Raw genomic sequence first — 25,297 nt, forward strand, 5'->3', positions numbered from 1 at the left:
CAATCAACCATTCTATATACAACTATATGATGACATGAATTTATCTACCAAATATATACATACCTCTTCCTTCATTTGCTCATCTAGACTTCCTTCAAGCAACTTCCTTTCCTTGCTTGAATATGAAAACAATTCAACCAACTTGACATGATACCTATATTTTTCATCGTATCATCATCCTTGTAAACTGTGAATCTCACACACGGTGGAATGTAGACTATTTGCAAGACACTTGCTTCTTCTTAAGTAGAGGTGAATCTTCTAACAAAGATTCCAATGGAGGATATTAATGATCATCATTCTACAAATGCTTCTTTCCTAATGATGAGGTGTGACAAACTATTATCTTTGTATTTTGATAGATGACTTTATCCAACCATATAAACTGTTTACTTCAGTTATCATTCTATGATTCTAATTATGTTGTCATGAGCTACTTCATTTCTATCATGTGAGATGACTACTTTAGCTATATAAACTTCTACTTTGGCTATTCTTCCATCCCTTTATGATGATGTTATCTCAATCTTTGTTATAATACATCCTATCATACTTGTGATGCTTTTCATTTTGACTTGCTAACTCTTATGCACTTGAAAACATATTAAGTGTGTGAGAGACCTTCTAATAGTGAAAATCCATCACTTCTTCGTTCCTTGAATTCTTCTTTTTAGGTTCTTCTACTTCTTTGGTGACGTGGGCTTCAGTCCTTTCCTTTCTCTTCTTGTTGCGCTTCTTGAGTTTAGGACAATTTCTTTTGAAATTCCCATATCCATTACATTCTTAACATTGAATCTTAAACATGTCGATTTTCTTTTAAAAAATCTTTTGAGGCTCAAACTTTCCAAATTTCCCTTTCTTTTGTGTTATAACTGCATATGCTTGAGTTTGTTCATTTGACCCAACATTATTCTTTTCCTTTAATCTAGTTTCTTCAATCTTTCATAATGACCACAAATCACTAAATGAAGTGGTTTCCTTCTTCTCATAGATGTTTGATACAAAGTTCTCCCATTCATCTGGTAATGCATTGAGTACTAGGGTGGTCTCTAGATCAAACATTGTTTCTCCAAGTTCTTGTAGTTGGTCCTTATTTTGAGACATTTCATGAAATATGAAGCTACCCCTTCTTCCCTTGAGACTTTCATCATGTATAGTTCGGTTATTAAAGATATGATTTCTCCTGTAATGTTTACAGAAAACAACTCTACCAATTTGTCACAGATCTCTTTAGATGTATTCAACTTTGCTACATAAGGGATGAGAGAATCCTTGGTTGATTCTATGAGGACTCTTTGAGCCCTTATTTCTCCTTTCATATACTTTGTTAGTGCTTCATATTTCTCTTGAGAAGGTTTGGTGGCTGATCTCGTGACATATTCACTAACTTCGTTTTCTAAGAGGATCAAATCTATTCTCTTTGTTATGTGAAATTTACGATTGCGGACAAAAGTATCTTCCCTAGACCCAGTGGATTGGTCTAGAACAAGAGAAAGAAAAGAATATAGAGTTTCTCTTAGAGAAATTGAAGAATGGGAACATAAATGATATTTTGAGGTCTAAAATGGGCCTCCTAAGAAAAATGTACAACCAAAATAAACTTTATAGAACCAATAGGATTCAAGATGATGATGTCAACCATGGAGGATGATTCACCTTTTTTGGAGTGAAAAAGTAAAAATAATAAAAAATAATAAAATAATAAAACTACTTTTTCAACTCGTATTTTAAACTTATCTCCCTAAGGTTTTACTCAAATTTTGAGTTGGAGTACTCATTGGATGAAAAATTTAATTCCTCATCCACAGAGTACCCATGTTTCATACTTTTGATAGACCTTGATACATGAAAAATGAGAAATACATTTAAAAAACAAACAAACAAACAAAAAACAAACAAAAAAACCGTGATTGCAATCATGTTTTTCATGTATTTCTCATTTTTCATCAGGTAGGGTCCATCAAAAGTATGCAACATGGGCACTCTTTGGATGAATAATCAAATTTTGCGTCCAATGAGTGTTGCCACTCGAAATCTGAGTAAACCCATAATAAGATAAGTTGAAAATACGAGTTAAAATAGTTTTTTATTTTTTCCCTTCTAAAATTTGATGATGTAATCTAATCTTATTTTATTATTTCCACTATTATTTTATAATTTCCTTAGGAGGCCCATTTTAGACCTCAAAAATCCCCTATTGGGAGGCTTACTTGGATTCCGTCGCAAGCTTTACTTTTCTCTCGTCTTGTAAGCTCCAATCGTAGCTCTGATTGTTATAATTAGAACTTGCACATACATTCATAACAAGCCAAAGACCCACAATATCTAAGCAACATAATTCAATTACTGTATTCAATGAATCAACAAAGCATTGAAATACATGAATGTAAATGTAACATAACATATATAGGAAAATAATATACTCTTTGTATTAATAGAAATAGGAGAGAGTTTACAACCGAGAATATTAGTTGATCTTGTAGAGATCTCCCCAAGGTGACTTGTCCTTCCTTGTCACAAAGCACACCTTGATGTCACCCTAATTCATGAAGATAATGACTCTCTTATATTTGATTGGGCAACATGAGGGCATGATCAGTCTCCAAAAGCCAACCCTGATGTTATATATGGAAGTAAATTTATAAGAGAGGGATGGTAGTTTAGGAATTCTTATCCATTTACCAATCTAGTCTTGATATCCACTTAAGATGGGAGGATGAACTCAAGGGATAAGAGGTGAAGTCTCTAAGGTAGGATTAAATAGGACTCAAACTTCTTATCCAAGGTAAATGGTTAAAACAACCCTTGGAAGCTTCATTATTATTTTTAATTTTCCTAAATTTCTAGAATCAATGCAACCCCAACAAGGGGCAAGTTGTTGTTGATTAGCGTTGGTGCATAAAGGAGCAACTTACTGTTGAATGAAAGTCTCTAAAGGGGTAGGTGCACTGGGGGTTGAAAGCTATGATTTTTGGCAGTTAAACCCGGAAACTCAATTATTTGGAAAGGTCATGCTTAGGGATTTGTGTAGGGATGATGACAACATGTTCACAAATCATGATTGATTTGGTTTGCAGGCCAATTGACCAGACGCAACAAAATGGCCTATAAAAGATTTACTAAAGTGCTTTACCTTATGACAAGTTCAGATCAAGAACAACTAGTCGAGACCATCATCTGTTACAATACATTTTTATCATGATAATATCTTTTCTGAGGGACACATACCCATACTCAACACATAAGCTAACATTACATCTACAATTATCAAGAAGTTGCATCCACTAATGAAAATTGTGGATCCATGATTGGATGTGTCTTTGTATGATCATGTCCATCATGATTTGTAATCTTGCATTAATCTTGAAAGCGCAACCCGGATGGATGGAACTAGATACAGGGTCTTCTATCTCGTTAACTCAATCGTCCAACGTATAAGTCTAACTATGCGAATAAAGGCGCTGGGGTCGAACATGGAAGACACCATCTGATTACCAACCAATGATGTAAGTCGTTAAGATATGTGAGAGAAACCACCGATGATTTAATGGCTCTCAAGGTACAACAATATAATTTGTATGGTGTGAATGAATGAGTTGAAGTTGAACACCACACAAAATCTTTCAGTCGAAGACTAATGATGAAAACTTGTCACCGAGAGTGAGGAAACTTGCCATTGATGTATACAAGCCCCAAGAAACCGAAAGGAAAGTTTCTAAGTTAACTTCCTAAATAATGAGTTGATTTTGACATGAAGCAACTCATTGCAAGAGGGCCTTGACGTATCCCCCATCAACGACACGAATCAAGTATCATGATTTGAGATAGAATGTTGTTGATGTGGAATTGGTTCAGGAATGACAAACATTGAATGGAGGCTTAAGAGTACCATAGCAAATGTCAACTGAATAACTTCTCTTGAACATATCAATGACACTGAATGGGGTTGGAAGCATTGACCCAAAACTGAAAGCGAAGGCTTTGATATGGTGTGATGAACCAAAAATACAAGCAGATTTCCCAAACCAACAACCATGGAAATGAAGTGGAAGGGTGTCATGTTCAAGAGCAAATTGATGTCATTAATAGGTAGAGTATCCCATTTTCCCAATTTTCCAACCATTTCTAGTCAGTGCCTCTTTATTTTTGACAAGCTTGAGGAGGATAACATGTGCTTGATCTGTAATTTCATCCTTCAGATGAATCTCTCTGAGCATTTTTAAAGAACCCTGAGAAGGAGAGGTTTGGTCTCGTCATGTTTGATGATTCCATCATTGTTTGATGTTTTTATGAGTCCAACGAAGGTCTAACTCGACTCTGTTTTCATGTTTAGAGAGTATGAAAAAGCAGCGAAAATAAAACTCCAAAGGTTCCTTTTCATAAATAGTATCTTAAGTCTGAAAAGGCAGAAAACAATACTTAGGAGAACCTCTTAGCCATGTTCGACTAAGGTATTCATTTTTCGTAAATAGTCTATCCTAGTCTGGAAAATGGTTAAAATTACACTGGGCAGATGTCTTCTCATTTACTTTAACGAGTTCAAAAAGACAAGTGCTCGACAATATTTTCATGTTTAGGTATTTTGAAAAGAGTTGAAAGATGACTCCTCTTGGAGGAACGAGTGGTATAAAGGGTAGCAACTAGTTCTAATCATGATGGAATTGCTCAAAACAAGTAGAGGTCAAGAGGCTGGATAATAAGACCACTCACCATAGCTGTCGTCAGGAAATGGTAAAATAACAAATGAAAATGTATGCTTAGCCAAATAGATAGTGACAATGGAATGAGAAATTCAAGGCTCATCTGGCAGAATTAGATTGATAAAATGGAAATCACGAGGGATAGAATGAGAATCGTTTCATTTTTACACAAACTTGACACCATTAGGGGAATTTTGAGGTCGAAAATGAGCCTCCTAAGAAAAATGTACAACCAAAATAAACTTTATAAGAACCAATAGGATTCAAGATGATTATGTCAACCATGGGGGATGATTCACCATTTTCGGAGTAAAAAAGTAAAAATATTAAAAAATATTAAAACTATTTTTTCAACTCGTATTTTCAACTTATTTCCCTAAGTTTTTACTCAAATTTCAAGTAGGAGTACTCATTGGATGCAAAATTTAATTCCTTATCCAAGGATTACCCATGTGGCATACTTTCAATGGACCCTGCTACATGAAAGATGAAAAATACATGAAAAAATGTGATTTTAATCACGTTTTTTCATGTATTTCTCATTTTTTTGTGTAGCAAGGCCCATCAAAAGTATGCAACATGAGTACTCCTTGGATGAGGAATTAAATTTTGCATCCAATGAGTACTCCCACTCGAAATTTGAGTAAAACCTTAGGGAAATAAGTTGAAAAAAAAAAAACACCCAACCTTTTTCTTCTCTAAAATTTGATGATATAATCTAATATTATTCTATTGTTTCTACTATTATTTTATAATTTCTTTAGGAGACCCATATTAGACCTCAAAATTCCCCTAATGATGTAGAAACTATGCTTGAGAATACTTGAAGATGGCTTTATTTTTTTCGCAAGCTTTAAAGATGAGAAAAACTATGCTTGAGAGTGGTTTCATTTTTACACAAGCTTGAAATAGAGAAAAACTATGCTTGAAATAAGTTTGCATACCCTGAGCATAATGACTCAATTTTATGCACATGCTCCCCAAGTTGTTGGATGGTGTTGTCATTGATGTCAACCCATGGAGTTGATTGGGTTTGACTTTGACCAAAAACACTAGTCATTGATGTCAAACAGTTAATGAATGCTTCCTAGTAATTGTCAAATTACATCCAGATAGAAACTACATTGTTGGATGGTTTAAAACCCAAGTCCTAGGGTTTGGGTTCCCTAGAGTGAGGATGTACCCCGACTTTGTCGAGGGTTTTTGGTAGGTCAAATAGTTTATTTTGGGTCATAAATATATTTCATTAGATTCTCCTCGAAAATATGTTTCTGTTGATATGTGGTACAGCCCGAGAGGTCTCCTGGTTTGAGAGATATTCACAATTGAAGTTAGTGATGCTAGTTTTTCCCTGTTTTTCGCTAAAACCCCCAGGGGTAGTGACATGAAACCTCCTCCTACAGTTGTCAACATATGACAAGACACACCAAACAGGGTTAGTTTACAATTACTTATAGTTTAATAAACAAGTTATTAACAATTAATAAATTAAATTAAATTTATTAAACATCTAACTTAAGGTTTGAAAATAAGAATTATATTAAGAAATGGCATCAAACTACCTTCACTCAAAAGGAGTGTCCCTTTCTTGATTTACAAGTCTAATCTAATCTTTTTAATGCCAACATCTCTCTTGATTAAGTTACAAGGCTTACAAAATCATTTTTTTAATAACTAAATCCCTCTAATGTCTACCTTAAACCTCCCTACCTAAAATCCTTCAACGAATACTCATAGAAGCCCTTTCTAAAACTATAAATAGAGACCCTCATATCCCTCACAATGGATGTATATGCAATAAATGATCTTTAGAAAATAAAATCTGAAATTTATTCGACCTCTTTGCAAGAAGTGGTAGATTTGAAAAGAGGGTTCGGTGAAAATAACAGTGAAGATCATCAAGTTTAGGGAGTCGTTTGTTGTTTCATTACAAGACACTGAAGATCACTTTGAATTCAAGGTTAGGATTTTTATAATTTTCTTTTGGTTTTGGTGATTTGTTGGTGATTCAATGGGACTATTTAGTAAGCCATATACTCTGTCCAACTCAGCAAAGGTGCATTTGGTTCAGGGCTTTATTATTTGTTTTATTTGGGATTGGATCTTTGGGATTCGTTTGGTTATTATCTATTGAAGGGTGTTGTGTAATTTTAATCTTGAAAATACTTACCTAATCATGAAATATTTCTAACTGATCCATTCAAAAGAATACAGTGATTGTGTTAAACATTGTTTAGGACTCTAGGCTCAAACCTTGGGTCATTTGAAATTCCAACTAAGTTCGGGAGCATGTTTTTCTTTGTTTCTTTTAATTCTGGTTAGGGCTTGTTTTAGATTTCTTTTTAGGTCTAGTTAGGGCTCATTATAGCGCACAAAATTATGAAATTCATGTGTTGTTTTGTTTGAATCAATTGGGATTAGTTGGGAAATTAGAGTAGGCCTAATTGCCAGGACAAAATTATTAGGACACATAGGAAGCTAAATTGATTTGTTTCTTGGTCCCCTTGTCAATATATGACATTGAATTTCACTATAAGACAATGGGTGTAATCTCATCATGCATCACTAAGTAACTTTAGGAATCAAATGCACTAAGCCAATGATTGACTTAGCACCTTGTAGACAAACCTCTCATTGCAATTCTGAACCAAAGTACAATGACACCATGATATGACTTTAGACTTTAGTATATTGACAAGATTATAAAACAATGACCTTTGATGAAAAAACACTTGTTAATTTTCCTTGTATAACATTGCAAACAATGACAAGACCTCACCTATTGTTTACAATGACATTGTACTTGACATAGACCATTTAATGTCTTGACTTTGGCATAGTAGTAACCTTGATACATGTAGTTATGCTCTTAGGGTTCATAACAAATCATAAGAAATCAATAGTTGCTTTAGTTAATGATTTGATTCAAGATGGTCCATTAGATGATACACTATTTTGAACAATCTGGCTCATTGAATCCTTGAATTTTGAAGAGGGGGAGTCTATGCAGTAATATATGGCACAAGTCTACTATTGGTAGACAAATGGTTTGAAAAAGATGGAAGTTTTAAAACAAGTTTAGGAGGAGCAGAACAATTGAAGAATTACATGTTCACAAAGGAAGGCTTCTCTTCAAGGGAAGCACATACATGACACAGGTCCACAGGCATTGTCATTGACAGACTATAAGAAGAAGGTGTCTCACCAGGGGGAGCACAAGCAGATAACAAGTCCACATGAGGCAAACAATTTCTTAGGGAGAGTCACCCTTTGCCATTGATTCCAAAGGGGGAGAGAAAAACCTGAGAAGGAGATTGAAATCTCGAGAAGAAGGTGAAGCATGATGTCAAGGGGAGTTGTACTTGTTGGAGGAGTATGTGTGTTTCCATCAATGACAAAGGGGGAGATTGTTGGATGGTGTTGTCATTTATGTCAACCCATGGAGTTGATTGGGTTTGACTTTGACCAAAAATACCTGTCACTGATGTCAAATGGGTAATGAATTCTTCTTATTAATTATCAGATTAGATCCAGATAGCAGTTATACTATTGGATGGTTGAAAACCCAAGTCTTAAGGTTTGGGTTCCCTAGACTAAGGATGTACCCCAATTTTGTCAAGGGTTTTGGTAGGTCAAATTGTTGAGTTTGGGTTAGATATATGTCATTAGATTCTCCTCGAAAATATGTTTATGTTGATATGTGGTACGCCCCCAGAGGTCTCCTGGTTTAAGGGATATTTACAATTGAAGTTAGTGACCCCAATTTTTTCCCAGTTTTTTGGCCAAAACCCCCAGGGATAGTGACATGACACATCCTCCTACAATTGTCAACATATGACATTGTTTATCATTGTAATATCACCCTATATAAATTACATAACTTCAAAAACGAAAGACAATAAATAAATCATTGACTTAATACACTCATGTGTCACCTACAAAACACACCAAAGAGGGTTAGTGTACAATTACTTAGAGTTTAATAAACAAGTTATTAACAATTACTAAATTAAATTAAATTTATTAAACATCTAACTTAAGGTTTGAAAATAACAATTATATTAAGAAATGGCATCAAACTACCTTCACTCAAAAGGAGTGTCCCTTTCTTGATTTACAAGTCTGATCTAATCTTTTTAATGGCATCAACTCTCTTGATTAAGTTACAAGGCTTACAAAATCATTTTTTTAATAACCTAATCCCTCTAACGTCTACCTTAAACATCCCTACCTAAAATCCTCAAACGACTACTCTTAGAAGCCCTATCTAAAACTATAAACATATACCCTCATACAAGGATAATTTTAGGGGCGAATGTTCGCCCTTTGGCAAAATTAAGGGGTTTTAAATTTTTAGTGGGCGAATATTTCGTATCATAGTACATTTTTACAAATCACCTCAAATATCCCACCTTATTTTAAGGGAGAGGGTAAAAAAGGTAAATTTAGCCCTTGAAATTAGGACTTACAACCTTCCATTCGCCCATTTTCAAGAATAGGTTTTATTTAAGTGAATCCATTCACCCATTTTCAATAATAGGTTTTATTTAAGTGAATCCTATGGGCCAAATACCATATTTATAAAAGAGGTATGGTAAATTAATAAAAATATAAATAAATGAGAGGTATGGTAAATAAATAAAACATTTTTTTATATTTACTCCATAAGTCACCTTATAATGTAAGGGTGTAAACAAATAAAAATATAAGTAAAGTGGAGGTATGGTAAATAAATAAAACGCCTTTTTATACTTACTCAAAAGGTATGGTAAATAAATAAAAATATAAATAAACTAGACGTATCGTAAATAAATAAAACCTCTTTTTATATTTAGTCCATAACCCTCGTTCTATTTATGAAGGCTCAAGAAAGAGGTTTTATTTAACTGAATCCTATGGGCCAAATACCATATTTGTAAAAGAGGTATGGTAAATTAATAAAAATATAAATAAACGAGAGGTATGGTAAACAAATAAAACATTTTTTTTATATTTACTCCATAAGTCACCTTATATTTACGAACACTCAAAAAATGGGTTATATTTAGGTGAAACCTATGGCCAAAATACTATGGGACAAATACCATGGACTAGATTGTTATTAATACCATGCAAAAAACCATTATTAACCCTAATATTAGAATTAATAAAAATAAAAATGGCACATGGTATTGACCCATGGTGTTCACCAAAATGGCACATGATATTGACCCATGGTATTCACCTGGAATGTAGCCTATTTAAATGGGGGAATTAAACCAGCATATAGCCTATGCTAAGATTCACTAGGACTTTACAAAGTTTTATTATTTAGTGAAAGACTCACCAAGATCTTACAAGATTTTATAATTGAGTAAAATATTCGCCATGCCTGGTGAGAGATTCGCCAAAAAATTATATATACATATTATATTATTGATAAAATCGCCTTCCATTTTTCCTATATACCATGGAGATTCGCCCATTTATTATATTTATAAATTTAGGGGGGGTTCTTAAAATTTTCCCTGCCCTCATATCCCTCATAATGGATGTATATGCAATAAATGATCTTTAGAAAATAAACTTTGAAATTTATTCGACCTCTGTGCAAGAAGTGGAAGATCCAAAAAGAGGGTTCGGTGAAAATAACATTGAATATCATCAAGTTTAGGGATTCGTTTGTTGTTTCATTACAATACACTGAAGATCACTTTGAATTCAAGGTTAGTATTTTTATAATTTTATTTTGGTTTTGGTGATTCATTTGTCATTCAATGGGATTGTTTAGTAAGCCATATACTTTGTCCAAATCAACGAAGGTGAATTTGGTTTAGGGCTTTATTATTTGTTTTATTTGGGATTGGATCTTTGGGGTTCGTTTGGTTATTATCTAATGAAAGTTGTTGTGTAATTTTAATCTTTAAAATACTTACCTAACCATGCAAATAGTTGGAGCTGATCCATTCAAAAGCATACAATGATTGTGTTAAACATTGTTTAGGACTCTAGGTTCAGACCTTGAGTCATTTGAAATTCCAACTAAGTTCGGGAGCATGTTTTTATTTTCTTCCTTTAATTCTGGTTAGGGCTTGTTTCAAATTTGTTTTTAAGTCTAGTTAGGGCTCATTCTAGGGCACAAAATTTTTAAATTCATGTGTTGCTTTGTTTGAATCCATTGGGATTAGTTGGAAAATTTATAGTAGGCCTAATTACTAGGACAAAACTATTAGCACACATAGGAATCTAAATTGATTTTGTTTCTTGGTCCCCTTGTCAATATATGACATTGAATTTCACTATAAGACAGTGGCTTTAATCTTATCATGCATCGCTGAGTAACTTTAGGAATCAAATGCACTAAGCCAATGATTGATTTAGCACCTCGTATACAAACCTATCATTGAAATTCTAAACCAAAGTACAATGACACCATGATATGAATTTAGACTTTAGTATATTGACAAGATTATAAAATAGTGACCTTTGATGAATAAAGACTTGTTAATTGTCCTACTATAATAGTGCAAACAATGACAAGACCTCAACTCTTGCTTACAATGAGACTGTACTTGACATAGACCATTTAATGTCTTGACTTTGGCATATCAGTAATCTTGATACATGTACAGTACATTGATACATGTACAGTACATTGATACATGTAAAATACGTTGATACATGTACAATACGTTGATGAGATTATTTGACTTGACATAAATGCATTACAATATGATTTGGGATTGATATCTAGAATTAATGATACACCAACCTTATGTATGTAGCAATATTTTCCTCAAACTACAATAGTAGACAATGGCATTGACTATGATAGAACATCTTTGCTTAACATGTTAGAGTGACACCTACAACATTACAATGATCCTATGCACATGAATAAAGAGAATTAACGTTAGTATCTTAACTATAGCAGTCCTTTGGTTTCTTGACTTGAATTCACCAATGGTTTATGACAGTAAGTTTACATTTGACTTGATGAATGATATAAAATGTCATAAAGTGATATATATTTACATTGAAATGATGTATTGACTTTCACCTGACATTTAGGACAACAAGTTGACACTTAGTCATTGATATGATATCTTGACCTTGACAACAATGAAACAATGACTTGCGTCTTTTGGGAATGTACTTTTGATGACCAATATTCTTGTCTTGACAATCATGTTGTAGCTTTCCTAATTGATGTGATGTGACAACATTTATGTAACAATGTTACAATGGGTTTGTGGCAAATTTCTTGGACAATGATTGAAGTGGGTGATGATGGCTCCAGGGCATTGACTATCTAAGTAGAAATAATTACACATATGTTGGTAGCTCTCTGAGGATAGAGTTTGAAAGCATTGATTTCAGGTCATCGGGATGACCTGAGGCACCTTATTTTGTGCAATTATTTCATAATAGTGCTAGATGGTTGTACCATCATGTACAACCTGATGATAGCAGTGGTTGCACATTTGATGGTTATTAATTCATTAACAGTGGCATGCAGTGATAAACAGTAGTTGTGTAGTTATTTGTTGTGACAATGATGTGCAGTTGAACAATGATAGCTTGATGTGTAACATTGTGAAATGATCAGTTCATGGGAACAATGATTAGCAACTACCAGGATTCAACAATTAGTCTACATCTTTCTTAAAACTATTCTACATTGATTTAGGGTACAGATGATCCGCAGTGAAAATTGTGAAATGTGATCTACCGGCTCTTCTGGGTGATTGGAGTCACCTTCAGGTTGTGGCCTGAGAACACTCCAAGGTGACTAGGTAGTGCTAGGGCAATTTTTGGCTTGCAGAAGGCGTTGTGGTGTCCATTCAGTTGTGGTTAATAAACTAACACGGCAATGAAGCATCCTTATTTACAACAACTGGTAAACAGAGTGTTGGGGCACTCATCAGGTTGTGGCCTTATCTACAGGGCATTGTGGAATCCTTCTGGTTGCAATAGGATATTAGGGTCTACTAGCGTCCTACAAGTTGTAGCATGTGAATCAGGGGGTTGATGCCTCTCTCAGTTGTAGCTGAAATCTTGATGTAATCAATTTTCTTTTAATAGGGAGAAGACAATTACTAAAGAAGCGTTCGGTGGTTTTTTACTCTGAGGGGGTTTTCCACCTAAAAATATTTTTGTCCTATATTTTATATTTCTTCATTGTTTTATGGTGTTGTCTACTGTTGATTATTGTTTATGATCTTTGAAGAAGAACAATAATAATAACTGAATATTAACTAATGCTCTGAAAAATATTAAAAAGTGATCATTTCTAAGAAATATTGATTCACCCCCTCTCAATATTTCCAACACAAGCTTCATTTCATTCACCCAAGTAGATTACTAGTTACTAATAGGTGGATGGAATGAAGGTTCATTTACAAGGTCAACTGAAAAAATCAACTGGGAATTTATGATATCTAATCAAATACTCGAATTGGAAGGGGATATGTTTCATCTTTTAACGAGCTTGACACAGGGAAATAACTTTGCTCATGGGACCTTGTTTCATTTTTTAATGAGAATGACGCAAGAAAAGGAAATGTGCTCTTAGACCTTATTTCTTTTTTTAAGGATCTTGGCACAAGAAAAGGAACTCTGCTCAGGGAACCTTGTTTCATTTTTTAAGGAGCTTGACACAAGACAAGGAAATCTTCTCCGGGTACCCTGATCATGACCTCCAGGAGTCCATGGATTCTAAGAGGTTCTCATGAGATGGAAGAATAATGCTCTGGAAGGTTTCAAAGGCTCCAATGGAAATATCAGACTCTAATGCCCCCAGTAAATGATGCACTACATCACCAAGTAGATCATCAGTTGACGTGGGCATGGAATAGGTTTCCACAATATTAACTTGTAGCGGGGGAGATACCACTTGTATATAAGGACCATTTAGGGATGTTTCTTGATTGGAATTGAAATAGGGACCAACGAATGAAATTTGGTCAATGGTTACGATTCTTCCTTCATGCGGGAAACACATCACATGAAGGAGTGAAGAGACAAGAGCTCCCATGTAATAAACGTAGTCATGCCCAAGGAGTAAATTAAAATCCAAAGGGGATTGGAGTAACATTACATTGATATAGACAGTCTTTCCTCCCAAAGTAATAGGCAACTGAGGAAGGATACCTAACGATTGATTGGTTCCTTTATTACAGGCCAACAAATTTTGTGTAACGAGCACGAGCTATAGAGAACCAAAATATTTCCAAGTAGTTGAGGAGATAATACTAACATACGTGCTTTTTTTTATGAATGTGCTAGGTACGGGCATATTATAAGCGTGTACTAAGATCTATAAGGGCATGTAACGAGGAAGACAATATCTTGCCAGTCAACTCCAATCAAAGGAACTAACCATACTACTTGAAGGGGTTGCCATGGGAATGGGAGAACTGACCCCTTGTGCTATAGGAATTGGAGGATTGCCCCCTTGTTGCATGGGAACGAGAGGATTATCCCCCAGTTCATTGGAATCTGAAGAAACGAGAAGAACCCAAGTGGTATGAAGTTTGCTCTATACGGGAAAGGTACAATCAACTAAAGGTGGAGTTGAGTCAACCATTTTCTCAAACAATGGTTGTTTGGGAACAGAGTCATGGGATTCACATTCAGAGAGAGTGGGATTGGTTGGAGATGGATTCTGATCAATCACTTCATCAACTAATGGAGGATTAGGGGAATATTTTGGTAACCACTCAAAAGTCGTAGTTTAGAAACAATAAGATTTCCCAATAATTTGTATACTTCATCCATATAAGGGAAAAGGTGAATAGGATGATTTCCTTCACATAACCTACAAGGAAACTTGACTTTTCCGTTTTCCCATGAACCTTATGAACACTAGTTGATGGCTTGTCACCAACATGATCTCTAAAAGTTGACAACAAAGGATGTTGTGAGCATGTGGACCACACTTCTAATCCCTATGGAATACTAGGGAAATATTTAAGAAGGTGGTCACCCTTACATAAGTTGCAAGGGAATTTCACCTTGTGGGGATGATTGGAAGGTTTCTCCATACCAGTTGCATGGGTATCAATGGTTGCTTGGTTTCCCCCTTGCCTATTTTGCTTCTTCTTCTTCGTCATTTTCGTCTTCTTCTTAGCCTCTTGGTTACTAGAATCGAGGCTTTCACCAGGCAAGGAGGAAGAAAGGGATGATGAAACAACAAGTTAAGAAGGCAAAGGGTCAAATTTAATATCAACTTGGGGTTGATGTTGTTCAGGTGGAGAAGAGCTTGGTTGAGAATCAATTGGACATGCGGAACCATAGGGGTCGAAAATAACCAAACTGGCAAACCAATCATAAATCTGAGAAGGGACAACGTTTCCATATAAGGAGCACCAATATTTCCAAAGGAGGAAAAGGACTAAGATTCCTGTCAGAGGGGTTTCCTTGATTGGTCGATTTGGGAACAGTTTCCATTAATCTTAACTTAAGATCCACTAAGGAGTCGTTCCATGACGAGGATGTTCTTCCATGGCTAATTAATTTTAGAAATTAACAAACAAACAAAAAATCAAAAGAGGGGTGACTAGGAAAAAGGGTTTACCAAGAAAATATGAACTGAAATCATTACCATCTTGGAAAACCAAAGATTTACATACGAGTAGGCAATATCCCTAAATGTTGTGTTCGATGTATCACAGTGTGCAACGTGACTGACTCGGTTACCTATGGCATGATAGCAACCTAGTGGGGACTTCCAACATATACTTGAAGGTATGTGGAAGCACAATCCATAGTAGTGTTGTCTAATGTGTTACCATACAATGAGAGCATTCCCATATACTTTTCATGCCTGAAGCGCTATCTGATATACCTGAAGGTATGTGGAGAATGATTTGATACACTTACGTACGTGGAATGGGATATCACCCCCAAAATGCAACATTGGAAAAAAAAATGATAGCTCCTATGTTTATAGACATCGAAACACGTCTCTAGCCTAGACCTCTACATGTTTGCGTTAATGTTTCAAATGCTCCTTAAGATTAATTCAATAAATTTTAAAGTTTATCTTGAATTATGTTTCAATTTTTAAGGCTCACCATGAATTTCACCTGAATATCCCAAATATGAAATCTAGCATGACAAAATGAAATATTCTTTTCAATGAAGATCTATGTACGGGAGGGAAGAGAACAAAGAGTGATGCAGCATTCAAGATGAAACAAACAAAATTGTTAAGTCAATTTCCCTAGCGCAATTGTTCCAAATTCTAATTTCATACACAAAACCCTAAATGCAATGCAAAATGCATGAGATTTTTCTTTTCGATCCACTCAATTTTCATATGAGATGGAAACTAAGATAATTGTTAAATCACTGACAAAAGAAACAACACCAAATGATGATCATAATAACAATCCTTTCAAACAATCAATGATCAAGCAACAATTTGTTAATGACCTAATTGAAAAGAACAAATCAAAACCCAAACAAATTATTATCAAATTCTATAAAAACCAAAAGCAAACGTAGTGAAGGCTTTTTAGATACCAAAACACACTCAGGGACAGAAGGAAAACTAGTGGGAACCAAACAAATCAGAGAGCAAGGCACAAAATGCAACTTTTTTGCATCTAATAAGGGCCAACGCAGGTGCAGAAAGGGCACTAGTGCTCTACAGTGCAAGTGCAGAGAAGGATAGGGTGCACTGCAACACTCTATCTCTAGACCACGGGGAGCACTAATGTAGATCCGACCAAATAACGATACAAAAAAAATCAATCCAATCTTAGAGAAAGGTCTTCCTAGGGTCAATCCAAAGCTGAGTGAGGCAATTAAGGTCTTTTTAAGACGTGAAACGAGGGCTAAGGTCAAGGAAACCACTAAGGTAAAGAAATGGTCCCTAGTGGAGTCACCAATTTGTTATGTGAAATTTACGATTATAGACAAAAGTATCTTCCATAAACCTAATGGATTAGTATACAACAACAAAAAGCAAAGAATATACAGTTTCCCTTAGAGAAATTGAAGAATGGGAAAGAGACTTACCTGGATTTTGTCGCAAGATTTACTTTCCTCCCAACTTGTAAGCTCCAATCATAGCTCTGATTTATATAATTAGAACTTGCACATGCATTCATAACAATCCAAAGATCCATAGTATCTATGTAGCATAATTAAATTACTCTATTCAATGGATCAACAAAGCATTGAAATACATGAATGTAAATGTAACATAACACATATAGGAAAACAATATACTCTTTGTATTAATAGAAATAGGAGAGAGTTTACAACCAATAATAGTAACCGATCTTGTGGAGATCTCCCCAAGTTGACGTGTCCTTCCTTGTCACAAAGTACACCTCAATGTCACCCTAATGCATGAAGATAATGACCCTCTTAGATTTAGGGCAACAACATGAGGGCATGATCAATCTCCAAAATCCAACCTTGATGTTATAGATGGCAGTAAATTTATAGGAGAGGGATGGTAGTTTAGGAATTCTTATCCATTTACGAATCTAGGCTTGAGATCCACTTAAGATGGGAGGATGAACTCAAGGTATAAGAGGTGAAGTCTCCAAGTTAGGATTAGATAGGACTCGTGTTAATTTTAGATAACAATCGTATGTTCTATGCTTTAGTAAAATTTACTTCAATGTTTCTTATTAGCCCAATGACAATTTCCAATTATCTTCAATAACAATCACATAAACTTGTACACATTGAGAGTAAATGCAGATAGAACATAAAAACATATGCAGAAGACAAGCCAAGACAAGAGGACACAAGATATGGCGGATGCTAGGGACAAACCCCAATGTGGGGAAACCATTTGACCAAATATTCTTATTATTCTTCAATAGTTCAACAAAGAGAGAGAGTACAAATATCAAAAATACATGCCCAAAACAAATCTTCCAAATCAACAGTCAAATCAGCAGTCAATATAGCCCTAACCATAAAGTCAATGGTGGCCATAGCTGCCCAAAAACGTCCTCCAATCAGCTTAGTCAACAGCGAAATAAAGCAGCTTTCAAAGAGGGTCAAATTCAACCCAAAATAAGTTGGTCAACCTAGTCAAAGGTCTGCTCTAAATCTGCGGTCAAACCTGAAAGTCAATGCAACAGACAACTAGGTCAAATAGTCCCAAATCACCTTGAAATCCATACCAAATAATGCAGCCTGTATAAATTGAAATTTTGTCCCCAAAACAGAAGTCAACGTTGGTCAAATATTGTTGGTCAACGCATGCCCTAGACCTGAAATTTTCGGCCTTCAAAACCAATCCAAAAATCTACCTTCCTTCCACTCGTGCGAAAAAGAGAGCCTCCAATTTGTATGAACCAATCAAGAGAGGAGAGAGAAGATGATGTGACGAGATGAGTGATGTCAAAATGAGAGAAGGGTCACTCCTATTTATACAATTCATTGTGGGTGAGGGGACACGTCCATTGAGCTTCATGAGCCTACATTTGACTGAGGCCAACCTTGACAATTTGTCCACAAGAAAGAAAAAATTTAAAATTCCATTTCTACTTGTCGGAATGAGATGATCTTTATATCAAAATTGTACCTCTCGAAAAGAAGAATCCAATGCAATAATAATATCCATAATATGATCTTTCATAAGGTGGAAGTTGGCCCTAGTTTCTAATTTTAACACTCCCTCTCAACCAAAGAGAATTCCACTTGCCAAACCATCATCATCATCATGCCAACTTGTCATCATGTACCATCCCTGCCGTCACTGCCTTGTACTGCTTTGCTCTGCTGAACCTTGAAGTAATAATGAAGAAGTGATCGAGAGTGAGTCATAAGATACCACTCTCCACTAACAAAAGTCAGTCCTTGATCCGAGATCAAGTTGTTTAACACCATGCATCGTATTCATAGGGAGTACAACAATAAATAATGCCTCCATCAATAGTGCTATGTTCCCTAACCATCTTTTCCCAACTCATTGGCCATATGGGAGGTACTTCCCATGAGTCCTAGACTCTATGGGTAGGATGTGTGCTGAGGCATCAACAAGAGAAGTTGAACCATTCATCTTGCTCATATGCCATAGGAGAAGGTGAACCACTCATCCTATGCATATGTCAATCGTAGGGGAAGGTGAACCACTAACCCTGTATCCAATGTACCACTAAGGGAAGGTGAACCATTGACCCTATGGTTGCTCATACTCCAAGAATTACCCCAAGCCCCCGGGAGCTCCTTGAGCTCTGTGTCCAATTCATATGGGACCCTCGTAGGAGGGCTATTCCATGACTCCAAGTCTCTCTCAGAAGGTTAAGAATTTGACCTTCCCCAAAGGCTTCATGAGAATGTCTACAACCTGCTCATCTGTTCTAATATGTTGGAGCCTAATTTCCCCTCATTGTACCTGTTGTGACCAAAAACAACCCTCCCCCCCCCCCCCCCCCCCCCCGCTTTTTCATTTAAGTGTTGTCCAAAATACTAAATGAATGGGGACCCTTAGTTAAAATTTAGGAAAAGCAAGAGTTTCCTCTCTTCAAAATAAGGTTACCATCGTAAGCTTAGGAAGATCTTTTGAATACTTTAAAACCTAAGTTTATGATGAGAAAAAATTCTTTAAAAAAGTTGCATCATAAAATAATAGATAAGCACCTCCATTTGGGTATAATCCCGGTATGTGCAAGATTCTCATACTAAGCAATATATCGCATCGCAATAAGGTAATGCTAATGAGAAAGACTTCAAGATTTTCCGATTTGCAATAACCCCGATCGCAAGATCGCATATCGCAGGGAATGGGCTAACAAAATATGGCAAGCATAAAACTTCTGCGATCTGCGATGTTGTGATATCGCGATAAAGCGATGGTTGCGATATTAAGCCAAATCAACTCTGCGATGTTATATTTGTGAGTTGGTGCGAGAGCTCGATAGTGCAATAATGCGATGTCGCGATCTGCGACGATTGCGAACCAAATCACAAAATCACTCCATCACGAATCTTTCGGGCACGCTATTTAAGAAAAGCCACTTACCATAATCTGACTCAAGATCATGCGCTTTTAATGATAATAAAAGAATTAGTTGTCATCTATTAAATGTAGACGCGTGCTTTTGCAAAGAATTACTTCACGTAAGGTGGCATATTAGATATATCTGATGCATTTAAGACTCTCCCATCACCTTTCTTGATCAGTCATTTCCATTTCACTTGTGAGCTGCAGGAACGAAGAACGAAGGATGATACCAAGCCATACGCAGGAAGAAATGGGAAAGAAAAATAAGGCTCAGGGCTCTGAGGTGAAGGAAATGGCACCTTTATATACAGACACAGCTTGTAGCAGAGACGCAGGGATATCGACATGGGAAAGCATGTACAGACTGCTTGAAGAAGAAAACCCCAGAATAATGAAGGTTACCGCTGTCGCAGACTCACAGGGCTCTTCCGAAGCATCCTTAGAAGAACTAGCGTGCTCATTCCTTCATCGGATTGCAGCAAGGCCCAAAATTCTCCCATATACGGATATGATCAAGTGGATACTTGACAATGCAGAAATGAATGACAAACAGTTCAAGATTCAAGGACATGGGCTCATCGGGTCATTCGCTGCACAAGACTTAAAGCTCATGTATCATCTTCCTGAACTGCAGGCGACTTACAATGCATAATTCATTAAAAAAATTGTGGCGGAGAACCCAAACCTATCAGAGACCACCAAAGATTGGTCCAGAAAAGATGAACTGCTCAAGAAAGATAAAAACGGTAAGTACAGCACTGGTTCCCTCACCTCTCCGTATTGTTTTGCTGCGAGCATGCTTTGTAGATTATTTGGGATGTCAGATATCAATAAGTTTTCGTCTAAATGGTTACCATTGATCGATGCTGCCACAAATGCCGTTATTATAGATTGGGCCAAGATCTTTTCTGATACCTATTCACGGCTATTATCAATTACCGGTCTAAAAGATCCATGTCTCAAAGGATCTATCCTCCTTTTTACCTATCCGCATATGTTATGGATTCTATTTGTTATGTGTCTAAATTTCCCGCTATGGGTTGGAAATGGACAACTCAGGACCCATTACCCATCCATGTTTATCATAAGATATTATGGGATTCTCAGTTCATTCCACATTTCTACCAGATTTTTCGCGGGCTTATCTTACCCATGTATAGAATGATGTATGATAAAGAACCCCCGAGATGCTCACCTGAGGCACAGATAGATATCATCCCCATCGCAAGATGGTTCGGAGAAGAATGGTTCACCTATATTAGAGTATTTGGAAGCACCGTCCCCCCTCATGTCCTGCGTTTGTATATTCCTGACAAACTTCTGGCTCGAGAAATTGCATATCAAACATGTTCAGAAGGCGGCCTAACTAAAGACCTAAAAGACAAAAAGAAGGCCATATGGCCACAGTTTCCTGTAGCTTGTGGGGCCTTTTCATTGTTCGATGTAGGTCACGCGTTCACCGAAGTAGAGAATATGACGTGTCTACAATTATTTAAATTCCCGGCAAGGCCATTTGACCCTAATGAGGTTGCCCAGGATTTCACAACGGCAGTCAAGATAAAGTGTTCATTGGAAAAAAGGATTTATTTGATGATATATTTCAGAGTAAAAGCTCACTTCAGGAAATTTTGCAGGAAGCTCAATCGCGATTGTCTCTAGATGACCTCCAAAGATTCATGGTATACAGGGAAAGAAGACTAGCCAGTGTTCCTCTAGAAAAGTTGCAACTACTTGCCAGAGAACCTACTCCAAGCGTTAGCCTCAGTGGGAATTCAAGCACTTCCGGATCTAAATCTAAGAGTAGACAAGAAATGCCTGAGCATTTTAAAAGATCCGAAAACAACCAAGATAGGAGCAAAGAGTCAGCTAAAGACACCGCTCAGTCAATGGATTTTACACGACAGCAAGTTATCGCCTCCCCGCCAAGAGATGTCCCCCCTCTCGTCATTGAAGCACCACCCATCACAACAGACTTAGATAAGAAATGGGAAACCTTCAACGAACTGATCAATCTTGAAGGAAAAGCCCCAAAAACACCTGTGAGCAATACACAGGTAGCACAAGAAGTGGGCTTAGAGTTGCTCTTCAACAAATGGGACGATCAAATCAGGGAGGCGGAACAAGCAGCGGAAACAGCAGCCACGACAGCGAGAATTCTTATCGACTGTGTAAATGAAAATTTGCACAGAGCAAATTTAATCGCAGAGACCACCCCGGGGTATTTACCAAATAAACTACGACTAGAAGCAGAATGGAAGCAGAAGGCGCAAGAAAAGGGAAAAGCGGTCCAAGCACTAAACAGGTTAAATTGGGAGTGTTACTGGGCATACTTGGTGAAGCCACATAGTCAGTGGATGACTGTGAAATGTATCATAAATGCGGCCGAAAAAGTGGTGCCAGCTCTCATAGATTCCGTTTTCTCAGCCCAGCTCAAAGCAGAAGTCAGCCAGCCGACTCTCCTTAAACCAATGATGAATGCATGCAGCTTTAAAGATCAGATTCAGAAGTAGCTTAATTTAGAATGTTGTTTTTACTTAAAAAATTAGATTGGAAAAAGGACGGTCATTTGAAAACCGCATCCTAAATTTTGTAAATAAACTATTATTAGAATTAGGAAGTAGTATTTAAACCCTTCTCATGCATTTAGAGAAGGGTCCAGAAATTTGTCAAAAACTTGTCCTCAAAACATGCACTTCTGCACCCTCAGAGGAGGTTTTGATGAATGAATGGATCAAGGTTTATTAATGTTTGCATTTGATATCTGCTACTGATGTTGCACTTATGTACTCTTGGTAGATATTAGAACAAGTAGAGATAAATCATTGTTGCTTGAAGCTTATGAGTAGGACCAGTCATAAATGGTACTTTTATCTCTTGACCATTTCTGCTTATATTCTTAAAGTGATATACAGTTTTTAGTTGTTTATATATTATTGCATGAACGTTTGAGTTACCATTTGGCACTTTTGTACGGTGGAGTAATTTATTTATGTTTGATATATGAATAACTTATTATGCGATATGCTGTTCACAACTGTTTTGCCTAACTTTTTATGCAAAGTGGTTCATCTTAATTGATTTCCATTCTTATGATAGTTGAATGATCTTTATTACCAGTTATTATTTGAAATCTCTTTAGATCGCATAATAGAAGAAATACATCCCGGGTTAGCATAGATTAGATGTGTTGTTTTCATTAGATTACAATAGCATAGATTTAGATTAAAGTAGCTTAGATTAGAACCCTTAGATCAGCACCATCCAACTCTGCACACACACACACCCTTAGATTGGGAAACTGGTCCCATTATCCCCAGTCGGACCCGCTACACCAAACGGATAAGGAGCTGCCAACCAAGGTCTAGACCGGGTGGGTATCCCCCTTGTTGTCGACCCGATTTTCGGGGCTTCAACAGTACCATATCCCAAAGAAGGTGGTACCTAATATCAATGTGCTTGGAGAGTTCATTGAACACAGGATTCTCTAATAGACGAATCCCACTATGGTTTTCGTAGAAGGCCACAATGGTATCCAACACGTGTTCATAATATCTCACTGAAGATCTTCCTCAACCAGACTACTTCACAATAGGCCATACTTGCAAAAATGTACACAACCTCGGCGGTGCTTAGTGCAACCGATTTATGCTTCCTTCTCATCCAAGATACATAAGCATACCCAAAAGAGAAGCAACACCCAGACGTGCTCTTATGATCCACCACACTGCCAACCAAGTCAGCATCTATATATCCATGTAGCCTTAAATTCCCAACAGTGTATCTCAGTCCATAGTGGATTGTGCCCTGGATATATCTCAAGAGATTCTTAGCAGAAACCCAATGAATGTGATGAGGCTCAACCATATATTGTCTCAACATGTTCACAATGAAGCATATTTTAGGATGAGAGTTAACCAAAAACATCAAGGCCCCCACAAGTTGACAATACTCGGTAAGGTTCACCAATCCGAGCCCAGCAAAACTTCCACATAACTTTTTAAGGTTGAGTTGCATTGGAGTAGTCACAGACCTACAGTCCACCATCCCACATCTCTCAATTAGCTTCACAATGTATTTTCCTTGAGAAAGGAAAATATCACATGGATTTTTCCAGACCTCCAACCCTAGGAAGTAACGCATTAGTCCTAGGTCCTTCATCTCGAACTCGAAATCCAACTCCCTCTTACATTGATGAATGGGAGGGTTGTCACCTATCAGAAAGAGATCATCCACATAAAGGACCAGAATGAGAGGTATGTCCTTTTCAACCTTGAAGTATAGGTTTGGGTCAACATCGCTCCTTGTAAATCCAAGCTTCACAAGACAACTATCGATCCTTTCATACCAAGCTCTATGGGCTTGCTTCAACCCATAGAGGGATTTCTTCAACCTTCATACATGTGTCTCACAATATTGAACCGCTAACCCCTCGGGTTGTTCCACATAGACTTCTTCTTTAAGAAAACCATGAAAGAATGCAGTTTTGACATCCATCTGATTTGGTTCCATCCTTTTGAGGTAACAAGGCCTATGATCAAACAAATGGTAGTATATCGGGAAACTTGTGAAAATAGCTCATCATAGTCTACTCCTTCCTTGTGAGAGAAGCCTCGAGCTACAAATGTGGCCTTGAATTTCTCAGCACTCCCATCAACGCCATGTTTGATCTTGTAGAGAAATTTTGAAGTGACCACTAACTTGTCCTTGGGTCTAGGAACCACATCCCAGACATCATTTTTCATGATTGACTCATATTCCTCATTCACCGCATCCTTCCAAACATGTTGCTTTATGACTTCTTCGAATGTACAAGGCTGAAATTGTACAATGGTACTCATGGCAACTAAGTACCCTTGGTACCTAGTCGGCTTCTTGCTTTCATGAAATGTCCCCCTCGGTGCAATATGTTTCTCAACATCTTCAAGAGTATCTTTGAGCCACAAAGGTTACTTTTCTTGAAGTAGAGGGTTCACTAGGAGGTGGATCAATGGGATCCATCAGACCTTCAACATCAGTTCATCAGACAGAGGTTCATCCTGTTTTTCTGCATCAACATCATCATTGTCCTTCCTAGGAATAGGAAGATCTCAGGTCTTTCTAAGAGAAATATCTTCATCGAAAGTGACATCATGACTTAATTCCACTTACCTTTGACTAGGCACATAAATTATATATGCCTTCAAAGTTTCATTGTAGCCCACAAATGTTCCTTTCTTCCCAGATGCATCTAGTTTGTTTCTTTTCTCTTTTGGCACATGAAAATATATGGGACAACCAAAAATTCTAAAATGAGAAACATCGGGTTTCTTACCAGTGAAAACTTCTTCGAGTGTCTTGAAGTCCAAATCTTGATGTGGGCATCGGTTTTGGACATACACAACAGTGTTGGAAGCTTCTCCCCATTAGAACTTTGGAAGACCTTAATCATGTAGCAATGCACGAATGACTTCTATTATAGTACGATTCTTCCTTTCGGCAACACCATTTTGTTCAGGAGTATATGCGGTAGTGGTATCCCTCTTAATGCCAACTTCTCTACAATAGTATTTAAACTCATTTGATTCATATTCAGTCCCATTATCGGTCCTCAATATTTTGACCTTCTTCCCTGTTTAATTCTCGACCAAGTCTTTCAAAG

Source organism: Pinus tabuliformis, chromosome 7 (assembly GCF_031772625.1).
Source record: "Pinus tabuliformis cultivar Carrire ecotype Pingquan chromosome 7, CPIR1, whole genome shotgun sequence".
Lineage (NCBI taxonomy): Eukaryota > Viridiplantae > Streptophyta > Pinopsida > Pinales > Pinaceae > Pinus > Pinus tabuliformis.